This window comes from Borostomias antarcticus, assembly GCF_949987555.1.
Source record: "Borostomias antarcticus genome assembly, chromosome: 23".
In the NCBI taxonomy this organism is placed as follows: Eukaryota; Metazoa; Chordata; class Actinopteri; order Stomiiformes; family Stomiidae; genus Borostomias; species Borostomias antarcticus.
The window spans coordinates 7,617,217-7,626,233 of NC_140256.1; positions in this window are offsets into that span (position 1 = coordinate 7,617,217).

Sequence of the window (9,017 nt, forward strand, 5' to 3'; positions counted from 1 at the left end):
TCACACCACAACTTCCTGCTACAAGGGGAGGGACCGCTGGTGGGACTCCAGATTGTACAACAAACAACCAAGAGATGGAATATGCCGCGCGTGTTTGTGGTTGAAGTGTTGGGCCCAGAGCACCTGCAGATGTGCCTTATCCTCCTGTATGCCATATGGTTTCATTTACATTAGAGTCCCTATCCTGGAGAGGACAGGAGAAACCAGACTGTCACATTCTGCTCTGGAAGTATGCTGGAGTGCCTCCCTTCTTTCTTTCTCAAGGCCTAGAGACAGACAGACAGGCAAACAGACAGGCAGACAGGCAGACAGACAGACAGACAGACAGACAGACAGACAGACAGACAGACAGACAGACAGACAGACAGGCAGGCAGGCAGGCAGGCAGGCAGACAGGCAGGCAGGCAGGTGTAACAGGTGTCCCTGCATCGCTCATCAGTATAGCTCACTTTGCTCACTCAGGGTTTGAACTCAGGTCATCTGACTTACGAACACACCTCTTATAAACTCTGCTACCAGCTATGCCACCAAAAAAACTAACAATTCGATGACACCGGTGGGTGGTATTTATACAGAGGAGTACATTTTTAACCAACTTGGTTACACAGGCAGGCAGGCAGGAGGTGTTGAGTGAACATCAATGAGTGTCTCATAGTTTCATGGGATGACTATTAACATATGAGCTAACCTCCTCCAATTGGGGTAGGAGATGAAGGCTTGGTTAATTATATGGCTGAATGTGAATTCAGTCATTCTATCTCAGGGAAGTGGTACAGTAAGGCTCTGATACTGTATGGGGGGGTTCCTCTTTGCTTCTACATTGAAAAGGTGAAAAGGTTTCTGTTGTGTTCAGACACACACACATACATACACACACAGACACACACAGTCTCAGTGACCACATTTTACAGTTCAGAAACAACAGGAAGCTTGTGAGAGGAGTTGTTTAAGGTATGAAGGTTAATTCCTGACAAACAAGGTTTGACTCTTGGAATGACTCATGATACAGCAAGTCTCGTTAGATAACTCTAACCCTAGATAACCTTGATTAATGTCTCATGTGTCTAATGAGAACGATATAGCAAATACTGTTAAAGGCAGGTATGTTGTTTCATATTGAAAAAGGCAGGCATGCAAGTAGACAGACAAATCAGTTTTATACACATGATGAAATAAGCGTGTGTCCCATACTAGGGAATGAACACAGATTATAAAGACAAGGGGATTTGGATACTTTGATTAATGAATTATTAGATAAGTAGATTAATTCAGAGGGCACCATACGTCCCTGTTCTTATGGTGCCCTCTGAATGAATCTATTTATCTAATAATTAATTAATTAATTGATTAATTAATTAATTAATTAATTTATCCAACCATAGATTCATTCATAAGGCTCCATCTACCCCGTAATAATAAATAATGAAATCTTTACAGTTTAAACTAGAGAACTGCTTCCACTTGACTGCCTGTATCTAGTATCTATGGCAACTGATCTGAAACCAGACGGCTCTGGTTATGTGTGTGTGTGTGTGTGTTTGAGTTTACTGATACAGTGCGGATTGATTGGTTGTCAGAGAGCAGCTGTTGACCCCTTACTCTCAGGGGTCTCTTTATATCCATACCACCCCCCAAATCAATACACACACACACACACACACACACCAGACAGACAGACAGACAGACAGACAGACAGACAGACAGACAGACAGACAGACAGACAGACAGACAGACAGACAGACAGACAGACAGACAGACAGATAGATAGATAGATAGATAGATAGATAGATAGATGAAATTGGAGCGTCTGAACCGTTCAGTTTTGCCCCTGGGTGGGATTAGGCTGTGGCTGAAGGTACTCCTCGTCTGCCACAGCTCATCATAGAGGGGATCGGAGGGGTTGTCCAGAATTGACTTCAGTATGTCCCTCATCCTCCTCTCCACCACAGTCCACTCCAGCACCAGGCAACAATACTGACACCACTCACACAAGCAGAGGTATCAGAAACAAGCCAATGGATCATGACAAGTTCTACCGTGACACTGTTATGATAATACTTAAAGGAGTAGTAAAGGGGAAATGCATGTTTAGCCCTGTTTTAAGGTTACTTATGATCATATACAATGGTTCAGATCAAAACGTTGACAAAAACGTTGACACTTTTGAGAAAGTCTGATAATTGCTCTACCACCGTTTTGGTCATACAATGGATGTGGGTGGGCACCTTGAAAAATCATTCAAAAACATGTTAAACTCTCGATTTCAAAGACAAGAAGTTCATCGAGTGGGTAATTGGTCTTTACATCCGTTGGTGTTCTGACATCAAATTCGCCGCAAAGTATGAATCCTGTAGGGTTTTATTGATCATTTTATGAAATCCATTGACTTGTATTGCGACCGTTGTAGATGTGTAGATCAATCCGCAGAGTGGATTCAGGAAGCGGAACTACTTACAGTAGCTATTGTTATTGTTTATGTTGCTATGTTGCTCATTTGTCTTTGAATTGAGAGTTTAACATGTTTTTTGAATGATTTTTCATGGTGCCCAGCCACATCCATTGTATGACCAAAAGGGTGGTAGAGCAATTATCAGACTTTCTCAAAAGTGCTAGTTTTGTCAACGTTTTGATCTGAACCATTGTATATGATCATAAGTAACCTTAAAACAGGGCTAAACATGCATTTTGCCTTTACTACTCCTTTAAGCTGAAACATTTGAGAGCACACACACACACACACATACACACACACACACACACACATCCACACATACACACACACACACACACACACACACACACACACACACACACACAGTGACACAAACACACTAGACAGCACACACAGGATTTCAGAAGGAGGTTATAAAATGCAGGCCATTGGTAGAGAGAGATGTAAATTCAGAAGTAGTCTATTTTTGGAACACAAACTAACCCCCAACTCCAACCTGTCAGGACATGGAGACTGTAGCCTAATGGAAAGTGTTTAGTTTGCCGAGGTAGAGCAGCTATGATGAAATGAATACTAGGAGCATTTGCATGTTAGTTCATCTTAAAGTGTGTTTTCCATAAAAGAGAGGGACATGCGTTTTGAGGGACTTTCAGCACACGAGAGATTAGGGTAGGCTGCCTCTAATGGAAGATGATTTGTGACCAAATTAGCACATAGGCTATATTGGAGTGTGAGTGGTCCTGCGACGAAAACAGACCTTTTATGAAACAGCAGTATGATTAAAACATATATATATATATATATGTTTTATATATATATATAAACATATATATATAATAGCGGTTGGCTGCACTGCCAGGTGGAGGCGATGTTGCGCTCCTCTCCTCTCCTCTAGGACAGACAGAGCTTGGTTGCGGCTATAGACTGCTCAGCGAGATCATTACCAGACACGACTACGGGACCCGACACTCAGCGAAGGAGAGCGAGCGAGCAAACACCCCGAGCCATATGCGACCAGGGAGGGAAAACCGATCAAAAACCGCGCCTACTGGTCCATCCGCAGATTCCACACACCATCGTCCGTTATAACGGGTGTAACCGCGTTCTTGCTAATGACGTTCCCTGTTGGATTTGGGATTTCTCTTGGATAAATGCCGCGCGCCCTCCGTTTGTTTTCACTGCAGTAAAACAGTCCGGTCTGATCCTCCCCCGAGTCAGGGATCTGAGAGCCAGGGATTTGAGAGCCAGGGAAGCAGCGCTATGCAGCCCGAGTGACCAGCGACCGACAAGGAGAGAGAGAGAGAGAGAGAGAGAGACAGATTCTGCCCCGCGGCTTTGCGGGTCTGCCCGCAGGCAAGACTGCACATACCTAGCCAACCCTGTTTTGGATTTAGACAATTCAGCATTGGATGTTTGATTTGATTGTCAGATCGGACGCGATTTTGTCTTTATCACCTTTTTTTCAACGTAGCCTGCTGTTGACGCCATTTTCCTCCGGGCTTTCTGTTAAAAAAAAAATCTTGCCCCATTTGACAGCTCCACGGGAGACTGTCATCCCATCCGTCGGCGGAGTCAATGTGGCCAAATGGATTTTAAATGATCTTGATGAAATATTTACACCATAGACTCGAGTGTGTGACAACCTTAGACATGGGTAAGTAGCCTAGGCTACCCTAGTTGAATAACTTAATTTCTTACATACCCGATTTCACCTTGTCGAAATGCATGGCTATGTGGGTTTGGGTAGGCTAAAGCTTTGTCTGTGAGCCCGTGGAAACGGATGTTTTATAGCTACAATGTCAGTGAGAGGTTAACCTATCAAACATCGGTTTAACACAGTGTTTCAATGTCTAAAAACGGTTCACTAGGTCCACACAGTTATAACGCGTGTCTGAGGAGGCTCCCTCCCTATGGTCTGACTTAGATAACAGTGGCGCCATACCGTCACATCACCTGGACTGTCATAGCTACAGCTGACTTGCCATAGCTGGCCTATGGCTACAGCTACACCTAGACTACCATAAACCTGGTCTGTCATGTCTACAGCTACACCTAGACTACCTTAAACCTGGTCTGTCATGGCTACAGCTACACCTAGACTACCATACACCTGGTCTGTCATGGCTACAGCTACACCTAGACTACCTTAAACCTGGTCTGTCATGGCTACAGCTACACCTAGACTACCATACACCTGGTCTGTCATGTCTACAGCTACACCTAGACTACCTTAAACCTGGTCTGTCATGGCTACAGCTACACCTAGACTACCATACACCTGGTCTGTCATGTCTACAGCTACACCTAGACTACCATAAACCTGGTCTGTCATGCCCAGGGGTGTAGTGGTGGGTAAACTCAGTTTCCCCCTCTCTTTAAAATTAGGCTGAGAGTTTACTCACCTATTTTCTGATCGATTGTATTAATCAATGAAGGGAAACAAGGTGGGTAAACTATGCACTCGACAGAGTTTATCCACCTCTGTATTAACCTAAACCACTACACCCCTGGTCATGGCTGAAGCCACACCTAGACTACCATACACCTGTGGTTATGTTATGGCTACAGCTGCATCTAGACTACCATGTACCTGGCCTGTCATGGTTACAGCTACACCTAGACTACCATACACCTGGTCTGTTATGACTACAGCTACACCTAGACTACCATACACCTGGTCTGTAGCTACAGCTATACCCGACCTGCAATAGCCTACACCTGGCCTGTCATAGCTAGACTGTTATAGCTACAGCTGGCTTGTCCATACTACACCTGAACTGTCATAGCTACACTGGGCCTGTTATGGATCTCTTGTCAGCAGTCCCAGACTCTCTTCCAGTCTGGGAAAACAGCTCTACAAAAGTGTCTTTTATTGACTTATCAGTGCCGTATCTCAATATCTGTCCAGCCTCCAAACAGCCTGGATGACCCTTCAGAGCTCCAGCCAGAAGTCAGAGCTTGGGGCTAAACTGTAGAATGAGCATCCTGACAGACTGGGCTATAAGCTACTGAACCAGTGGGGTCATGAGGGAGGCTGGCGTTCTGGATATCTGGAGCGAGGGGATGCAGAGGTGGAGTAGGAGCACTCGTGGACCGAGGTTACATCAAGATTGAGTGCAATTTCTGGAGCAAAATCATGGACGAGCATGATCATGACATTTGAACCTTAAATTAAGATGTATGATTTAATTTAGATCTTAAGATTGTACGATTTAAGATTGCTGGCTGTCCATGACCAGTACACCAGGCAGCCCGAGACTTGTACAGAGGTCTCTACCTGTCAGCATCACTGGAACCTAACTAGGAACCTAGCAACACTGGAACCTCACTGGGATAGGAACCTAGTATTGGAACCTAGTTAATAACCTTCAGCAGCTCTAGAACCTAACTAGGAGCCAAGCAACACTGGAACCTTGCTAGGAACCTACCTGGCAGCTCTAGAACCTAGCCGCTCTAGAACTTAGCGAAGAACCCGAAATTGGAACCTGACTAGGAACGTACTATAGCAAATTAGAAAATTAAAGGGTGGGGTGCGGGCAGGGGGGGGGGGGGTCTGGTAATTTCCTTGGTTCCCTGGTCCCTGTCCTGATGGCCATAGTTCCCGCACCTCTGCAGAGGAAGTGAAGAGAAGCAATAGAGGAGGATTTAGGGACTAATCTAACCGTTGGCAGGCGCATCTCAGCTGCACCTCACTGGAGCAGAGAGGGAGGGCGTGAGGGAGAGGGAGATGAGGAGGGAAGGTGCAGACTACAGAGAAGGAAGGGGAGAAAAGCAGAGGAGGAGATGGGGATGGAGGGGGTTAGGGAGGGAGAGAAAGAAAGTGATGCTTGAGACAGCTCCTCTATGCTATCAGACTGTTTGTGTGCGTGTGAGCGTGTGTGTGTGTGTGTGTGTATGTGAGAAAGAGAGGGGGGGGGCTCTGTGTGTTTTTGAATCTACCTCAGGCACTAGGCTTTTGCAGCCTTAAAAGGTTGTGTTTCTTCTCTCTCTCTCTCTCTCTCTCTCTCTCTCTCTCTCTCTCTCTCTCTCACGCACACACACATTCAGATTTTTTCAAAACAACACAATTCAATGATAGCTTATGTGATCACCGTTCCACACGGAGAGGAACCCATTTTATCTCTTTTTTTTGTCCTACAACTAAAGGAAGGGCCTTGCGCTAGAAGAAAGTACTAAGGGCTAGCCTAGCACTGGCAGCTATGACAACATAATAAAGCTACTTATGCAGAGTCTCGGAGTGTGTGCGTGTGTGTGTGTGTCTGAGACTCGGAAAGAGGCCCAGAGAGGGGGGTCATTCTTACATAAACTCCCAGCCTCTGTGCCAGTAGCAGGAAGGACCCCCAGAAAGGGCCATAGCAGTGGGCATGCAGGTGAGGGACTGAGGATGTTGCAGCGTTAGAGTAGACTAGACCAGAGACTATGAACCGCCTCCCACTGGACATCAGAGTGTATGCGCGTGTGTTGAGAGAGTGGTCATGTGTGTGTGAGTGTGTTGAGAGAGTGTGTGCGTTACTCTGTAACTGTCAGCTGTGTGCCGTGTTCCTCTCATTGTCCCCAGTCTCAGCCAGGACCCAGGCTGGCTTTAGCACATGCCTTAAGGCTTACTGAGCAGCCTGACATTAGAGCCCTCACCACCTCGCAGGGTCACATGGACACACACACACACACACACCAGCAGTTCCTGCATAGAGGATTTTTTGGCGCCCCCCAAAGAGATTTTAGCCATAGCCAAAGGAAAATCACCAGTGCCAAAATGCTAAAAAAAAAAAGAAAAGAGAGAGAATAAAAATAGCAATTCAAATCCTCTCCAAATGTGTTTGATAGCGTGTTTCAAGTGCAGCCCATCCCTCTTTCTTGCATTGTCCATGGTTTGGAGTGGACCACTAGTAATGGAGATAATAAATAGCCGGGTTATCAGTATCTTAAACATTTTGTGTTCATATCCATTTTGTGTCATGTCGGGAGATTTCCCACGATTGTGAAAAGTGAGCTCAGTCAGAACGACAGCGGCATAAAACTGAGGTTTCCCCAAAAAATTGTGCGCGCGCATCACCCCCCCCCCCCCCCCTTCAGAGCCAGGAAAAACCCTGCACACACACACATACACACACACACACAGGGCTGGCTGGTTAGGAGGATACTGCTGGTTGGCTGGTTAGGATACTGCATCCCAACCCACCGGCTCAAATGGGGCAAGTTAATAGACACTAACATGCTCCTCCATGTAGCTTGGCCTCAGCAGCAATATGTGTGTGTGTGTGCGTGTGTGCGTGTGTGTGTGTGTGTTTGCGTGCGTGTGTGTGTGTGTTTTTGTTTGTGTGTGTGCGTGTGTTTGTGTGTGTGTGTGTGTCATTGTGTGTTTGTGTTGTATCTGTGTGTTTCCTTCAGTACCAGAGCCCACAGTCCTGTACAGCTGATCCTAGTTATATTACACAACAGTGGTAATCCATAGCAGCATTTTAACACACACATACACACACACACACACACACACACACACACACACACAGAAAGATGAGGAGGGAAGGGTAGGAACACAACAGTGTGAATTGTCTGGAGTAAAGTCAAGTCATAGCAATTTCAAACCTGAGACATGGTATATTCAAACTATTCTAGTGTAGAGAACAGCGCTATCTCTTTGGAGCAAAGCAGACATACAGAGAGCCAACCAGACATGCAGTACAGCAAGACAAGCAGCCAGACAGACACACAGACAGACCTATCCTGGGTTAGTCCTGGTCTAGTCTTGTCCGGAGTTAGTCCTGGTCTAGTCTTATCCTGGGTTGATCCTGGACTAGTCTTGTTCTGGGTTAGTCCTTGTCTATTCTTATCCTGGGTTGATCCTGGACTAGTCTTGTTCTGGGTTAGTCCTTGTCTATTCTTATCCTGGGTTGATCCTGGTCTAGTCTTGTTCTGGTCTCCTGGTCTAGTCTGGGTTAGTTCTGGTTTTACCCCCGGTTGATCCTGGACTAGTCTTGTTCTGGGTTAGTCCTGGTCTAGTCTCATCCTGGGTTAGTCCTGGTCTAGTCTCATCCTGGATTAGTCCTGGTCTAGTCTCATCCTGGATTAGTCCTGGTCTAGTCTCATCCTGGATTAGTCCTGGTCTAGTCTTATTCTGGGTTGATCCTGGACTAGTCTTGTTCTGGGTTAGTCCTGGTCTAGTCTCATCCTGGGTTAGTCCTGGTCTAGTCTCATCCTGGGTTAGTCCTGGTCTAGTCTCATCCTGGGTTAGTCCTGGTCTAGTCTCATCCTGGGTTAGTCCTGGTCTAGTCTCATCCTGGGTTAGTCCTGGTGTAGTCTCATCCTGGGTTAGTCCTGGTCTAGTCTCATCCTGGGTTAGTCCTGGTCTAGTCTCATCCTGGGTTATTCCTGGTCTAGTCTCATCCTGGGTTAGTCCTGGTCTAGTCTCATCCTGGGTTAGTCCTGGTCTAGTCTCATCCTGGGTTAGTCCTGGTCTAGTCTCATCCTGGGTTAGTCCTGGTGTAGTCTCATCCTGGGTTAGTCCTGGTCTAGTCTCATGCTGGGTTAGTCCTGGTCTAGTCTCATCCTGGGTTAGTCCTGGTCT